Source organism: Castor canadensis, chromosome 4 (assembly GCF_047511655.1).
Source record: "Castor canadensis chromosome 4, mCasCan1.hap1v2, whole genome shotgun sequence".
NCBI lineage: Eukaryota > Metazoa > Chordata > Mammalia > Rodentia > Castoridae > Castor > Castor canadensis.
The window spans coordinates 100,595,539-100,613,421 of record NC_133389.1 but is presented as its reverse complement, the minus strand read 5'-3'; the positions used below and the strand labels follow the sequence as shown (position 1 = coordinate 100,613,421).

Below are 17,883 nucleotides of genomic sequence, written 5' to 3'. Positions count from 1 at the left end.
TGTAGTCCGTTTATCTATGCCTGTTCTTATGCCAGCACCAAATTTATTCTGGTCGTTTTATACAAGTTTGTAAATGGAGAGTTGTGAATCCTTCAACTTTGCTCTTTTTCAGGATTTTTGTTTGTTTCTTTTTGAAATGTGTTCTTGCTATGCTGCTCAGTCTTCCACCATTAACTATGATCTCCAACTGTAGGGCTCAAGTGATCCTGCTTCAACCTCCTGAGTACCTGGGGATGCTGGTGTGCACTGCTGCTCCCAACTGTAAGATTAGTTTGACTGCTGAGTCTCTTGAGTTCAAATATGAATTTTGGGATCAGCTGGTGTAATTCCAAAGAAAAACCAACTTCGATTTTGGTAAGATTGTGTTGAATCATTAAGTCACTTTGAATAGTATCCTAATCCATGTCAAATATCTTCCATTAATTTAAAGTCTTGCATTATTGTCAACAAGACTTTACAGTTTTAATGGCATATGTCTTGTACTTCTTTTGCTAAATTGATTCCTAAGTGTTTTATTCTTTTGCAAGGCATTGTTTTCATAATACCATTACCTTTGCTAGTGTATACAAATATACACTATTAATTTTGTATATTGCATGCTTTTTACCCTTGCTGCACTCATTTATTTTCTCTCAAGTTTTTTAGTTTATTTTTGGGATTTCTGCATACAAGATGATGGCTGTGCAAGTATAAATACTTTTATTTTTTTCCTCAATCAGGATTTCCTTTATTTCTTTCTCCTGACAAATTGCCCTTATCTGCCTGTAAAGTGTTACACATAAGTGGCTAGAGTAACATCCTTGTCTTGTTCCTAATTTTAGAAGGAAAAAATTTAGTCTTTTACCACTAATTATGACACTAGTTCTAAGGTTTATGTAGATGCCCTTTATCAAATTGACGAATTCCTCTTTTCTTCCTAGATGATCATTTGTTTTTGCCATGGAAAAGTGTTAGATGTCAATGCATTTTGTGCATTTATTAAAGACAATCATGTAGTCTTTGTCTTTTATTGACACTGTGCTCTCCATCAATTGATTTTCAGATGTTAAACTATCCTTATATTCCTTCTTTAGATCTTACTTTGTCATGTATATAATTCTTTTTATATGTCGCTGGATATGATTTTCTAAGTTTTTTTTGAAGATTTTTGCATCTGTATATATAAGAAATATTGCTCTGTATCTTTCTTTACTTGTGATGTTTTTCATGAAGAATTGATACTAATTCTTCCTTACATACTAGGTAGAATTCATTGGTGAAGCAATCTGGGGTTAGGATTATATTTTGGAGAAGTCTTTAAATTACTAACACATTCTCTTTGACTGTTATATGCTGCTCTGAATTGTATTCTCAAACTATAGTTCAGAAATATAGTCAGATTCTAAAAGTGGAAGCATTTTTCTCTTACTGAAAAAGCCAAAATTCATTAGAAGATTATCTATGATGTCTTAGTGAGGGAGGGGAAGGAAGAACATTTATTCAAATGCAACAGCCAGGAAGAAGAGGGAGAAACTCCTCTGAACTGTGGAGATATTAGATATATCAGGCACTATAGCATAGTCTGGTGGGGGCGGGCACAAGAATATTATTTGAGGGGTAGGATGCAAGTAATATCAGTGGAAATGAAGTTTTGACTCTCACGATCACTACCTTTTTCATACCAATAAGACTTCAAGAAGCCAGATCTGAAGGTGCCTGTGTAAACTGATACAAAAGGAGTATCAGCAATGTGTAATAGGGATTTATGAGAAATGACTAGAGGATTCCCCACAACATTATGGCTCTACCTAGGACATATGATTTATTATATCTTTACTGTTTGAAAATTACCTTCCATTCTGGTAGAATGAAATCTTGACTAGATTTGAGTTGACTTAAGGAAAATAAAAATAGATAATATTTTTAACCACCTTAGTTTATTGGCTAAAATATTTATCTGTTTCATTAGAAAGTCATTAGCATGCTATATCCTTTGTCATTTTCTACATTTTCTATTGGTCAGGACTGACCAGTATTTCAGAAGAGCTGAACCATCTAAAAATTCTTCTAGAATGTTAATCCCTTTTAGTATAACATGGAGATTAAACTTCTGATTCTGGACTCAGAGCCACTGGGATTAATGCCTGATTCAGATACTTAGTAGTTTTTGATGTTAGGCAATTTTCTTTAACTTCTCTGAAGCTCAATTTCTTCAGTTTTAAAAATAGAGATAATATATACACCTAATGTAGTATCTAGCATGAATGTTTATCTGAGAATTAGGTATTATTTCACCCATAGTTATCACTATAATTGATATTGCTTCCAGAAACAACTAGCCAAGAGGCAAAATTCTTTGTTACATAACAAATATCTTCTCTACCTGCTATTTCTAGCTCTGAAATGACATCTTCATCCTCTTGTCACCGATTGTCAATATAGCATTCATTTTTTATTCCTTCCTTTCCACTATTTTCAAGATCTAAAGACACTATTTTTACACTATCTTTCCTATTCAGACTCTTCCTTTTTTTTTCTCCAAGCCCTCAGAGCTTTTACTCATTGAGCAACACTCTTCAGTCTTTCTACTTCAGTCCATGTCAAAGCCCTGCAGGAAATGGATTGCCATACCCATTTTATAGATGAAGAATCTCATGAAGAAAGAGTTTGTGACTTATCCTAGTTTATTCATCTAATAAATAGTAGTCCTAGCACATCGATTTTTTTATTCTGAGTATGAAATCATGCTGCCTCTTATCCTTCAAGTTGGTGCCAAAGTAATTTTGGTATAATACAGGTTTGATTTCAACACACTCAGCTCAATGGGTCCATATTGCCTATAAAATAAAGCCTAAACTCTTAGCCTTAGAACTCAAAGCCTATGATAATCTAGCTCAAATCTGTATTTCCAGCCTCTCTACTCAGTGATCCTTCTCACTCCCACTCCACTCCAATCAAAACATATAACTTTCCATTTTCAAGTATGTCTTGTACTTTTTCCCAAAGATGCCTTTCCCCATGCCTGTACCTTCTTCCAGAGTTCTTCCACCCAGAGCCACCTCTATCATAAGTGCTTTAAATCTCAAATGGATGCAAAATCCCCTCCTTTTCACTTCCACAGTAGCTCATGTATTACCAGCTTATAACTTCTAGCCTTTTACTTCCTACTGAAAAAATACCAGAGGGAGGCCAGATTAAAAGGATTTCAGGGGAAAGAGTTTGAAGGGAAAGCTGAGAACTAAGTGAGAAAATAAGCCTCTCATTTCAGCTTCATATACAAGTTAAGGAAAAACCAAAAGCAAAAGGGAGGAACATAGTTATGGAAAGTAAAAGTACACTGCACTGAGAAAAGAATCAACTTGTTTCATTTTCCCATTCATTAGAACATATAAATTATTAGGTGAAGTGAAGGATATCAAGAGATAAGAATTTTGGCAGCAACAGGTATTTGGCTTTCATATGAAATTACTGACTTGGCATATCTTATATATTATTTCTGGATGTTAATTCAGAATTTTTTTTGTGTGTAAGAGAATGCCTATCCAAAATCGAAGATATTCCTGGGAATTAGGAAGGTGAGAAGAAGCCAGGAATAGCCATATTCCATGAAATTAATTACTTGGACAAATTCATGTCAAAGTGCATTGATATGGATGTTAAGTAGTCATATGTGAACACATTTTTTCATGTTAGCCTGAAAGTACCAGAGCATGGAGGCTGTGTGTTATTCACAGAGCCTCATTTAGCATTTCTTATAGTGATGCATAGTTCAAAAATCTTTGGTGAGACCTGGCAGTTTATGTTCCATATAAATTATTCAATGCTTGGCAGTACTTCTATCCACTAATGGGTGAGTTAGAAGGTAGAGAGAGAAGTTTAGAATGTCACTTAAATAATTACAGAGAAAGGGGAGATGCAGTATCCTGGAGCCAGAGTTGGGTGTTCATCATATGTTTATGGACTGTGGTGTTTACAAATTAAGGCACGGTTTTTCTCAACTTCAGCAGTGGATTAGATCCTTGGTAATTATAGGTATATTATTTGAAAGAGACCAACATTGAGAAAAAAAATGCTCAAGATGCATAGAGTTTGGTTTTTATGTGCCCTTTTTGGCTTTGGAGGATTACCATAACTTCTACCTTGCTTTTTAGACACCATTTGCTCTTGGGGAGGCTTATTTTCACAAACTAATAAGCAGGAAAATACTCAGTAGATCACACAATGATTTAAACATGACTGACAATAGCATGGAACTGAGTGAGAACTTCTCTGCATTGACTGAGCTACATGGCACAAGTGTAGGAATTTAAATCTATTGTTTTTGAAGGTCCTTTTGATTTTTTTAAATTTTTTTTGCCATGCTTATCAAAAATGTGAGCAAGAAATCTATGAATAAGGCAGGCTTGCTGTATTTATCTTCTGCACTAGTTAATTCTTTGTTACATATGCCAGACCTGTGACTTATATAACATGCAACAGCATCACTGGTCTCTACTTACTAGATGCCAATAGCACTCCCATCATGACAATCAAAAATGTCTCTGAACACTGCCAAATGCCCCAGTGAGGCATATTCATTTCTGGTTGGAAACCACTGGCCTAAGCCAATGAGCCAAGAGGAAACCTCCTGGAAGATATTAACCCCAGAAATCATGCAAAGCACCAGTTCAAATGTCACTTTGAAGGAGCCACCTAAGAGGGAGAATATGGGTATCAAAGAAATCAGCTGAGAGTAAAGCTTTGAAGAGAATGTTAAGTAGTAAAATCTAGAGCAGTTCTTCAATTTGCTTACAGCTTCTGAAGCCATAATACATCTATTTCTGTAGGCATTAGGAGCTGATGATAGTAGAAGGCATACCTGAAGTTAACAACTAGGAAAAAAGAGTGTGCTCACTCAGCATAGCATTCGTAATACAGGCTTAGTTTCAAGGGTACAGAACATAATGGTACTTGCTAAGAGATGGTCAAAGTGCAGTGTCAGAGAGAAGGGAGGAATGAGGTAGGAACTAAGGGAATGACACTTTGATGTCAAACGAGTATAAAACACCTCTCCAAGACTCTAAAAGGACAATTATACAGAAAAGGGTATAGAAAGATACCATATCTGGCAAGAGCAAAACCTGGTCTTTATTATAAGATTTAAAAACTGGGTTCTGAATGATGACTGATGAAAAGACCAAGTTCCAGAAACTGTGGCACGTGTTGCAGATTTGAATCTGAGATTTTTGTGACTGGAGTTACCACAAGGAAGAAGGGCAAACCAGATTCTGAACTCAACCCTGGAGCTCAAAGGCAAGCAGGAGACAACATGTTAGGGCAAGATAAGCAGCAACGGTGATTCAGAATGTGCAGAAAGACCCTGAATACTACGGTGGCACACCTCTAAGCAACCTGCTTAACGCAAAAGAGTACGTTAATAGTATTAATAGGTTCCCAGTATGCCATAGGAATTGCATTTTTTTTTCATTTTTCTTTTATTATTCATATGTGCATATAAGGCTTGGTTCATTTCTCCCCCCTGCCCCCACCCCCTCCCTTACCACCCACTCCGCCCCCTCCCTCTCCCCCCCCAATACCCAGCAGAAACTATTTTGCCCTTATCTCTAATTTTGTTGTAGAGAGAGTATAAGCAATAATAGGAAGGAACAAGGGGTTTTGCTGGTTGAGATAAGGATAGCTATACAGGGCATTGACTCACATTGATTTCCTGTGCGTGTGTGTTACCTTCTAGGTTAATTCTTTAGGAATTGCATTTGAAGATTTTGCAATAACTTGATTGAAATACTCAAGGTATAATGTTATGTGAGGAATAAAAGGCAGAAAAGTGCACATTAAATGTGCAAAATATATAATTACAGCCACTAGTTATAAATATCAACACCTAGGAAACATCATGAAAGAAAAAAGAGGAGGTACCCTTTAACAAGTGAAGATTGGACCTAGAGTAGGACACAGTGGTTCATGACCATAATTCCAGCTACTCATAGAGTGGAGATAGGAGGATTGCAGTTCAAGGCCAACCAGGGGAAAAAGCAAGACCCTGTCTCAAAAGAAAATAAAAAAAAACTGGGTGTGGCAGCGCATGCTGTTAATCGTAGTTACTGGGGGAGCAAATGTAGAAGGATCACTGTTGGTAGTACAGCCTAGAAAAACAGGTGAGACTCTATCAAAAAACATTAAAAATAAATGGACTGGGAGCACAAATCAATTGCTAGAGCACTCGCCTAGCAAGTACAAGGCTCTGAGTTCAAGAACCAGTTTGCAACTTAAAAGATTAAAAGGTAAGAGGAAACCATAAGACATTTATTTCTTTCTTTGTACTTGTCTTTAATGTTTTGGGTGGGGAATATTTTAATAATCACTTTTTAGATATTCTTCAAAAGTGGACATGCTCTTTCAAATAAGGATTAGTCTAGGAATTGAGAATGGTTGATTTTCTAAGTAGGACATATATTAGACCATATGAAAAATCTTATGGATGATATATCCTGAAAAAAGTGTGGAAATGTGGAAAATGTGGTTCATTTAATAGAAATGAATGTACTCCTACATAAATTTAACAAGAATTTAGCATGTGTCATCAGAGTACTTGCTTCCTGACAACTATTTTCTAGTTTTGTAAAAGGAAACAACATGTTCTCTTTTTCCCCCCCACCCCACCACCAACTGCTTTCTGGGAAAGAAAAGAAAAGAAAAATCCTAAACCCTTTGGCCATGTGTAACTGTATATTAGACTATGGAGTACAGGGTTTGTTTGGAATGATGGATGGTTTGACAATATAGCACAATCAGACAAGACCAGCCATCAATCACCTTAAATCAATGATAGACCTTGGGTGTGTTTTGTGCCACTTTCATTCATTCTAGTGCCCAGAGAGTTACACGGAGCAACCCCATGACCTCACATGAGCAAAGAAAATGGCTTTTAAAGTTGTTTCCAGGCTCTATTCATCACTCATTCCTGGGTGAAATGCCAGGAAATAACTTTCATGGTTTTTTTTGTCAACTCATCTTTCTCACCTCAAACAAAGTTGGTTGAAGGATATGAACATAGACAAACACAGGGAAAGGAAACCCATCTGAGTGAACTAGGCTTTTCATCATAGAAATGAAATTTAGTCCTTGATTTTTTTTTTAAATTTCTCTTAATTATTAAAAGATGATCTCAACATTTTCTCCTGTATTCCTTGAAGGGATTCATGATTTATCTATGATTTCTTCTTGGGTTATTCAGAACATTTGGAGGAGGGAAATGTTGACCTCAGTCATGATCACCAGGGACTTTCTCTTCTGGACACAGGTATTTTTCACTATGACCCTCATGGCCATAGTTACTAATGTCCAGAAACCCTGAACCACCTCAAAAACTATGTGGACATCTCCCAGGCCCCAGAATATTGGCAACAGGAGGGAATGAAGGGACTTGGTCTACTCCCTAGCCTGAGGAAGATCTCTAAGACCCTAAAAATGCTTCTCTCTTCCAAACACACCATAAAATCAACTCAAAGTATTGGCTCAGCTCTGCCACCTTCTTTCATCTTCCTCATGGTCTTAAAACACAGAAGTCTTTACTTTGTATTCAGTGTTCTCCCTTCCTAGCCAGAAGTGAGAAGGGAAGCAATGGCAACTTAGCTCTTTAGAAACAGAGGGTTTTTTCCAGCAGTTTATACTAAGGTCAGTGAAAGCACAGACAAAGTTAGCTTTTGTCTCATCTTATTACATGTAGTTTAAATATAAAGGTTTGCCACAATTATATTTTATTTCTTCCCATAATGTATGATTCTTTAGATTTCCCATCCACCAAGAAAAAATTTTAATATCTTTCATGTGATACTATCTAATGAATGTATATCACACATAAAATTTTGTTATGATACTGAACAATTCTATTTAAAGTTGCAAATAAATTTGCACACTTTTAGAATGATTTGGTCCTCTTATTATACACACACTACTCAATAAAAAGGTCAATAAAATTGAACACTAAGGAAGTAATGAACCACTAATACTTGTAATCTAAACACTTTAGACACAAAGCAATCTGGAGCAATGGGACTCACTGGTTTAATAGCCAAGTCCCGGCTTAGACTGTGGATCACTTAGTAGACACAGGACCATTGGAAAGACATCAAGTTTCTCCTTTGAGCTTCAGATTCCAGCATTTTCGTGGGATGATCTGTGCTTTAGGGACTCCCATGGATTAAAAACTATTTCTCTTGCAACTATGTCAAAAATCTTATCTCTAGTGACGGTTAAAGAATAATAACAGTGTCTTCACAATTTTTGTTGCTATTGTTGTAGTGATCAAAGGAAACAAGTATTCCTAAAGTATGTATGTGTGTATGTACATATACATTCATACATATTTATGTATTTATATACATATATAGATAGATGTAGGCATATATGTGTATTGTGTGTGTGAATTACATCTCTAAATGTAATTTGCTTATTCAAAAGTGTCAACATGTGTCAGTGTTATTGATAAAACAAAGGGCATCATCAATTGTTTTATCTTTTTTTAGATTAAAGCAGGAAGAACTCTTCTTTCTGTTGCTAATAAGTTGGAGTCAATCATGGATTTGAGGAACTCTGAGTTCTCCAATACAGAGGTAATTGTGACTGTTTAAAGAGAAAAAATATAGCCTAAAAGACTTAAGCTCTAAAATTCATTTAAGAAAATATATGTGTATCAGTAGAGAAAGGCTTTATGTGTGGCCAAAGAAACACAACCTTCCATTCCTAACTCAGTCCTTAGAATGAGAACAAGCAGAATTCCCCATGTGTGCAATCTTCTGTAGTGGGAATCTTGTGGCAGACAAGAAATTGTTCTGGAAGTGAAAAAATCAAGCAAGATTTCACTCCTCCTGGGGAGACCATCTGAGAATACCAAAGTAGAGTTATATTTTTATTTTTCCTGCTACAGCACAGATCCGTTGTTTGGCTACCAAATTACAGGTTGTGTCTGGTTCTCACATACTTCTTTTTTTCATGTACTGAACAGGAAGAGTAATAACAGGCTACTCAGTTTACTTGTGGGATGTAGGTACTCTTCATCATAGAATGGGTCATTTTTCTAAGAAAACCTGCCAGTTTAAAGACTGGAGGTGTATGCCATTCATGTGGGGATGGGAAACCCATAAAAATGAGAGGTTTTTGGCTAGAAAGAGTGGGTTCTAGTTACTTGTTCCCAGATTTAAATGACATGTTTATGAGTCATACCCTTATTATCTAATCCTAACAGCATCATCCAAAGATCACTATCATTTAAATGACTACTTAGAGAAAGGTCTCTGGGAAATTTTACCAAGGAGAAAATTACACACATCCATTCAGTTATGAAGCAGCACACTGAACATACTTTTTATTCATTTTTTAAATGCTCCATTGAAAATCTATAAAAGATAATTAAACAAAATATAACAAATATTGCCCAAATGTATAATAGCTGATATCCTGTACAGGAGACTAGTTAACTCTAATTTACCACATATTGGAGGAAACAACCACACACAGACATTATCAATTAGTATGTGAATCAATCAACATTCATACAAATATTGTTCCCATCATTGTCAAATGTGTGTCTCTTCACACATCAGTAAGAAATGAAAAAACGACTTAGTAGGATAAGATTTTAAAGAAATCTTGAATGCAGGAAGCCAACTGACAGCTGAGAGGATTATAGGAAGATTTTAGTGGGAGATGCCTTATCAGTCTGACCTAACCCAAAGCAATATTAGGGAACTGCACAAGCCAACATGGGAAAGAACCTTGGAATTTTGACTCATTGGAGAATTTCTAAAGAACTCTTTTGGCAGACAGAACCTATTTTTGAAGACATCTGGGTTTCTTCAAGTGAAATTAATTTATCCATTTTATTTTTAAAAAAAAGAGGAAAATAGACACTTTCTTGCTCTTGAGTCATTTATTTTGTCCAAAGATTAAAAATAAAACATTATCATTTATATCACAATTCATATTCATGGAATAAGAAGCTATTATTATATTTTATTAGAAGAGGAAATAGAGGAACACTAGATCCAAGTTTTATCTTCTAAGGTCAGCACTGAATATATTTCTCAGAATCCACAGATAGATAGAACCAGAAATAGTGAATAGCACCAAAGAGAACTCTCGTATTTCAATCCTTAAGACAATAGGTGACAACTTCCATTTAGATGGCTGGTCTATACTAATGTCCTTATCAAATTATTGCTTCCCCAAACCTTTCTCTCTCCCAACTGATTTTCTCATTTTTTTCCCAATATACACAGGTTGAGATTTTTTTTCAAATCTAAGTTTTGCTTCCCTTTTGATTGGTAGTTTTGTCTTTAAGTCATTCGTCTCACATTTTACTATAGGCAATCAAAAGAAACCAAACCTCATCTTCAGCACATCACTTAAAAATAGCTTTAGCTAAGTGTCCATTTTGATTGCTCACAAGTTGTACTTTCCACAAAACACTAGGACACAAACACATTTCAATCAGTTGTCACTTTATAGCAAGGATAGCCTTCCCTCCAGATTCTTATAGCATGTTCCTTTTTTCTCTCTGAGACCTCACCATAATTATCTTTACCATCCGTATTTCTATCAACATCTGATTACAACTGCCTGGGTATTACTGAGGCCTTCGCTATTCCTCTCTTCTACTTTGGAGTCCTCACCAGAATCACCTTTATACTGCCTGGGGGAGTGCTGACACCAATGGGAGGGGAACAGGAGGTAGGGAAAGGTCATGGGAAGGTGAATGTAGTGCAAATTCTGTGTGCACATGTACGTAAATGGAAAAATGATACCTGTTGAAACTATTTCAGGAATTGAGGGAGGAGAGATAAAGGAGAATGGTGGAGGGGGTGAATCCAAATATGATATATTTTATATTATTGTAAGAACTTTTATAAATGCCGCAATGTACCCCCACCCAGCACAACAATTAAAAAAATAGTTTGTTCATGGCATTAAAGGTTTTTCAAGCATGCCCCTCCAAATTCCTCCACTCTGCCCACTACTCAGTTCCAACAATGTTTTTGCATTTTACATATTTGGGGTTTCCCATGGTTCTAAAGGCTAGAATTTCAAAATCAAAGCATTGCTAAATTCAGCATCTGATGAGGGCCTGTTCTCTGCCTATTGCTGGTATTATTTTTACTTAGTCCTCACAAGGTGAAAGAGGCCAGCTGGTTCTCCAGGGCCTTCTCTATAAGGTCACTAATCCAATCATGAGGGTACAATCTTCATGATTTAATTACATGTCAGAGATATCACCTCCTAATAGCATCACCTTGGAAGGTAGAATTTTAATATATGAATTTGGTTAGTGTGGGGACAGTGACATTTGAATCATAGAACTAACACTGTGCTTATTGTATAATTCCAACTTAGGACTCTACTCTATATAGGTATGCTTACTCTCCTGATCTAAAAGACCAAGCTCTTTCTTAGATCTATTACTCTCATTTCCAAAATATTCTTGATCTTCTGACTAAAAGAAAGCAGTGCAAGATGATCCTGACCAAGAGAAAACCAGCCCATATTGTTTGTGCTACTAGATGCATAAGTCACTCCATTTTGAACATTGTAGATTTTCTAAAAGAAAATATATCATTAGGAAGACCCAATGATGATGTAAATGAGTACTAGTTTAAATTTTTTGTTAATAAGATATTATTATAAGTAAAGATCTAGTTATCATGATTTGGATGGACATAACTAAAATCTGAAGAAAACCAAGGCCTAAAATGGGACAGGTTTTACCAATATCCTTAATAATTATTGGATTTTTAATCTTAAAAAAGGATGTTTTAATTACACATATTTCACTAATTGTAAAATTTCACTCAACCCATAAGCAGCCAAAGGGGAAAAAAAAACTAAGACAAAGCACAACAGCAAAACAAAATGCTTTTAAGTCTAAGCTGTATTTAGAGCTCTGCAGGACTATTGTTTTGAATTATTCTCATAAATAATTTAAATCCCAACTTTTGCATCCTTTCCTTGAGTACTTGTCAGCTTAATCAAACTATTCTTTTTTTTTCATCTTTCTTTTAATGCCTGATATATCCAATCCTACTTACAGTGAAAGCTCATAGTTCTTGACTTATCAGGAGAACAGAGCAAGGTTACATATTTGTTGCACATGCTTCAAATGCTCCTACCTGTTGTATTATTTTCTGAGTCTTTATTTTTGTAAATAACTTGAAGTGATTTCTTCAAGACTGCTATACTGCAAATACATTGTGTTAAATACCAGGTGGGGTTTGGTGACCTTTAATAAGAAGATGCCATTCCCCAGTGCTCTGTGCACTGGGATGAGGTTATTAAACCATTTTCTGGACACAGTGTTCCTCTACTTCATCAACAAAAGAGGATTTTGGAAGCTGAAGCTTTTCTTAAGCAGTCGACTTCCAAGCAGAAGAAGTGAACAGTAGGAAGACCTGCAGGCGTGGACTCTAAATCTGTGTCTTTAATTTCTCAGGACAACCTCCAGACAGCATTCTGGCTCATCACACATCTGGCTTCTACTAATTGCTTGCTGGAAAGAACCTGTGAAGATGCTACATAATTACAAATTTACCAGAGTATTACAGGTTTGGGTGGGAGGCTCTCCCTGTGGCCATAGCTATGATAGGACTATAAGAATGGAGCCCTGTTAGAGCTTCTGGGAACTTCTGAATGTTTGATGATATCATCCTCTGTGATGGTAGTGAACTAAAGTTCTGAGCTGATGACTGGAGAACATTGAAGACACAATGAAACTCTTTTGTTGTGCCTGTACTATTGCACTAGCCTCATAAATGATCCCCCAGTCTATGGCTGTGTCCTAGCCCATCTATTCACTATTTAGTAGGTTGCTTTTCTCAAGTCCTATGTAAGATCCTGGCAACCCTTTTCAGCACTCTCCTTCCCACCCATCTCCTGAAAAGAAACTCAAAATCCATCTATAAATCTATAAAGCTGTCTATGATTCACCTAACTTTATCACTATTCCCATTTTCTGGTGTTTGTTCCTTTGTTCACTGCTCTCAAACTACAGTGTCCTACCTTTTCATAAATACACAATGCACACCAGCCCTGGGCTTTTGCACATACAATTATCTTTATCTGCACTATTATCCTTTTGCATCACTATGGGTCATTTCCTTTAATTCTGTTCAACGATCACCTATGCATTGTAACCATCTCTAGCCTCCATATTTAAAATTACAGTTCTCAAACTTCCACCTCCAGCCTACTCTCCCTGTTTGAAATTTTCCCCATAAAAATCACTGCCTTCTAATATTCCACTTTATTTACTTACTCATCTTATTTATGTCTTCTCCTTTTAGAATTATAAGCCCCTTATAGATAGGAGCTTTGTTCATTATAGTGAACAATGTCTAACACGTAATAAATAATTAAAACATTTGCACCCTGAAAGTAGTCCCACAGAATTCAATTAAGAATATTTTTGATGAAAAGTGCTTAATTGATCTTTCTCTTCACTGTTTAATCAATGGACCTGTTCTCTCTTCAGAAAGAAAATTTCTGTTCCACAGCCAAGGACTTCACCCCAATGTTATCCCTCCACCTAAGCACTGTATACAGTAAGTCACAAGAAGAAAATGTGAACACAGCATGATTAAAAATGTGAGCGAAAGGACAAACCCTGACATACCTACAAATAAGAATATAAGTAAAAATATTCTTACACACAGCATAGGTATTTGGCTATGATAGTGCATTTCTCCTCAAAGTTCTGATAGTTACAATAAAATGGAGGTAGAATATACTTTAAAACCAAGAGGACTACAAATGTTGGTTTATGTTTTGCTAAACATGTTAACAGTGATCCTCTTGCCAAAAACAAGACATTTTATTTTACTGGCATTATTAGTAAATATGTTTTCCTATTTTTAAAACTATGTACTTTATATTGTTTTAAAAAATCCAAAGAAAATATAGTTGCATCCAATTAAGTAGCTTGGAGAATTTTTAAAATAAATATGTAACCATAGCCCAATTGTCACTAGCAATCAAGTAATCTTGATTTTTCAGAAAAAAGCAATTAGCCTTTAAGAAAAGCATAAAGCTAATTAAAAATGACAACTTAGTCATCTAAGCAAACAAGATGCTTGTTTGCTCAGAATCCATCCCTACTACCTACTGTAAACTGATAATACAATAAATTCTGGTTTAAAATGTCTTCTTTTCAAATGTGTTTTTAAAACCCCTTGCAGCTGCAGAGTCCTCACATGCTCCTTCCTGCCATGCTCCACTGATTTATTCTCTGAAATTGGCTAAACTTTTATGTATGTAAGGCTACATTCATACAAACCTTTATTTAGAAACTCATTAGTGGTTAAGTTAATGAATCTTCAGTTAGCCATGCTTTGAACCCTTGAAAATTCAAAAACCTTAAAAATAAAACAAAGGAATTTGTAGGAAGACTATAACATCAAGCTATCTGTATTGTGTCCTAGGAATATCATTAATTTAGCAACTAGATGTATATAAAATTTATTATGAACCAAATTAGGAGTAATCATCCCACACTGATTACTCTCATGTAAAACTGAAGCAATTCTGTTAAGCACTCAATCATTAGAAGTTTGAAAAGAAGCTTACAATAGATCACACTTTTTTCCTAACTCCTCCCTATTTATTCATTCCTGAAGTCTCATATTTTACTCTTTCTGTATTGTCTGATTTTTTTAAAAAATAAAACCTATTTCCTGTGTGTTTGATGCCAATGTGCATCCCTTTTCTGTGTTTTCCTTCATTTTCTTCATTATCCTCCTCCAATTTTGCGCAAATGATCATTTAAGATGCAGTTGGTCTGTCAGAGGCAGGATATAGTCTCTAACCTGTTTGACTTCACTCGGATAAGGCTGTTCAGGGTTACCAAACAAACCTAGATTTCCAGGAATAGTAGACAGGGACGGAAACAGATTGAACTTCATTTTCTCTTAGACTCAAAGCCCACAAGCTCTTGCCCCTATCACATCTGTGTTAACTGGCAGGGCTGGCTACTGGGGAGTTAAGGCCAACAACAGAACTTCTGATATGTCAGGCAGTTCTGGATGACTGTATTTTGCTGAATGATGAAGTAGCAACTGCTGGAAATAATAATAGACCTTAAAATAGCAAAAATTCCTGAAAGACTATATCAGGGAGTGACCAATTTCTATCATGTGTTGATGTCAATTTAGAACATGGATATTCCCCGGAGAAAAAAGAAATGAGATTCCAGACTTACTTTTTTTTTCTTTTGCAAGTGATTTAAACTACATACAAAATATTTTAAAAATAAATAAATAAAACCTTTTAGGCTTAACTAAATAACATACTAGAAATGTCAAAGTCCAAGTGACAAGAAATATATTTCATATAACCAGGTTCCTCTCCACATTTAATATAGGAAAGTGAAAATCCTCACCAGTACAACAGTCCTAGATGGCTTTGCAACCACAAAATGCCACAGCTAGAGTTAAAGAAAAATTTCAATAGATTAAAGCCCAACATGAAGTTACATAAATCTCCTGAAATGAACTTGCATGAAGTTAGTAATGTGTAAAGTAAAATCAAAATGCTAACTTATTAGAAATCTAGGGTCATGAATATCTGAATATTGCCCTGCCTCTAGTCACAATTTCTTAGTTCCAATCTCCACCTGGGCTCTCTGAGGAAATATATATGTGCATTCAGATAGGAATAAGCAAATATATGTTCTTTATTCCTCTGATGCAGTCAACCAAAATCATGAAGCTAAGCTGGACCAGCAGAAGATCTCTTTTCCCTAAGCTACAGATAGACTTAAGCAGCACAAGTCAACTAACAGCCCCATATTCTTAGCCCACAATTTGAATGTCTTGACCAAATTTATTAGTCAAAGGAAAAAATGAAATATAAATTTAAAATATAGGAATTTATTAGGATGCCAAGTATGTGTAGGTATGTGTGACTAGGACAAAACATTCCAGACAAAGAGAATGTAGGAGTTACTAAAATCTTATCTTGTAGAAAGAAAATCTCTTGGAAATTGATTATTTTGTGGAACTTCTGATTCATTATACCAGAGAATAAGCAGTTTTGAAAGATATATAAATAAATTAGTATGTCATTAAAATGTGTCTTATGAATATAATTGGAAGCACTGGTATGTATATATATAATTTCTATAACAAAATTCTGTGTCATTTAAGTCTTTAGAGACATAAACTTATTGGAGGTTTCCCCTGATTCTTGGTATATGGACAAGTTTAAAATAGAATTAGATAATAGCTAGGTCTTAGAGGATCGTTCTAAAAATAATCATTAAGAAAGTTATCTTCTGCAAGTATCAACTAAAGTCACAGGATAGCAAGTTCTTTAATATAATCATTTATTGTTTCTTCTTTAGACTAATTTTATACAAAAGTATAAATGATGATGCATTGAGAGCAGTTATAAGTAATAATGTCTAAAATTATGATCTTTCCACTCACTAGAATTAGAACCTTACATTTGATGTATGTACAGCATATAAGCTACTAACATTCAAGCTCCATCCAAGGACACACAGAACTCTATTCTTAAGAGTTTTGAATACCTCCAGCTTCTGGGAGTCTTATGTCTTTCAGAAACCTAATTGTTCTGTACTGAAATGAAGAAATTCACTTCATTTTAACACAAAAATTTAAGATCAGGCATAGAGCAATAGGCTGGCGTAAAAAGGAGAGTCCATCTGTCATTGAGAAATCAAAATACAATTAAATAATAATATATTGGATCTTTACAATATGCTTCCTATTAAACTCATGTCAAGGATATGTCAGATGGCTGATATGGGTTAAAAAACAGCATATTCTAAAACTATAAATAATTAGGAAGCTTGAAATGAATCCAAAATAAGCAAAGTAATCAAATGCCCCACTATCTTAGACACTTTTCTAATAGGATTCGTTTTGTAAAATATATTCATTTTGTCTTTTCTTTTTTAAGTCACGTTTTGATAAGTCTGTTGGTAAATATATAGAGGCTGCTGTGTTATAGGTAGTGATGGGCTAAATAAATGTGAAACTAGAATGTGTTTTATTAAAGGTGGCCGACTGTTTCATATCCAATAAATCAGACACTATATTTTCAGAAGTAAAATTTGACCTACTTGGCTGTGCATACATTTCTACTAAGTTTAATTGTCAAAATCTTCCATTTTACAAGCTCTCTGCCACAAAGAAAGATGCATTTTGTAGCAATTATACAAAAATATTAGTATATTCTATCAAGGTTCTTGACTTTTGGTCACACACCAAACTCTTGTGGCTATTGGCCCCTCGAATCTTTTTAATTGGAAATATATGTGCAACAGAAAATGGTGGTGTATCAAAGAAAAACATTTATCTGTATGTGCCTATGTTTTCTTTCTCCTGTTAATGTTGATTAGTACTTCATGTTATTTTATTTGACTTTTTGTTTTCATAGGAAAAAATCCTTTATTGACACCAAAATTTTATTTGCTTCAATAACTTCCTTCCATGGTCATCATATGAATTAATTGAATAGTATGAATATCTCCAGAGTCTTTAAAATGGGATTTTTTTAGAAATTCTAATATTTTTCTGAGGAAAGAGCAAGAACTCAGTCTTCAAGATAGATCAGGAATTTGTCTTTGTCCAATTGTCTTAGAGAAGCTATTTTCTTTCTGTCTTCATTTTTTATTTTGTGAGGTAATTAAATATTTAAATAGCTGATACTTGGCAGAAACACTTATTCCCACAGTATTTCTTGCCAAAACAAAAAAGAAAAAGATCCAAATATCAAACAAGTGATGCAGTATTTGTGAGATTATAAGCCTGATTTTCTACATCATCTCCCCTTAATAAAATAAAATAAAAAGTAAAACCAAGCAAAACAAAATAATTAACAGAAATCCAGAAAGCT

General features: G+C 35.0%; 1 long non-coding RNA gene across 3 annotated transcripts in view; it reads left to right on the top strand.

The window, feature by feature from the left end:
- The window catches only part of LOC141422560 (uncharacterized), a 52,940-nt gene extending 35,634 nt beyond the window's left edge, over positions 1-17,306 (top strand). The window contains exons 3-6 of one of the 3 annotated variants that reach the window (XR_012447194.1): positions 194-354; positions 8,505-8,591; positions 12,461-12,572; positions 13,499-17,306. This is a non-coding gene — a long non-coding RNA (uncharacterized lncRNA). Of the gene's footprint in view, positions 1-193; positions 355-8,504; positions 8,592-12,460 lie in introns of all 3 variants that reach the window. The other 2 variants (XR_012447193.1, XR_012447192.1) reach the window with 2 other exon arrangements.
- The last annotated feature ends 577 nt before the right edge of the window (positions 17,307-17,883 follow it).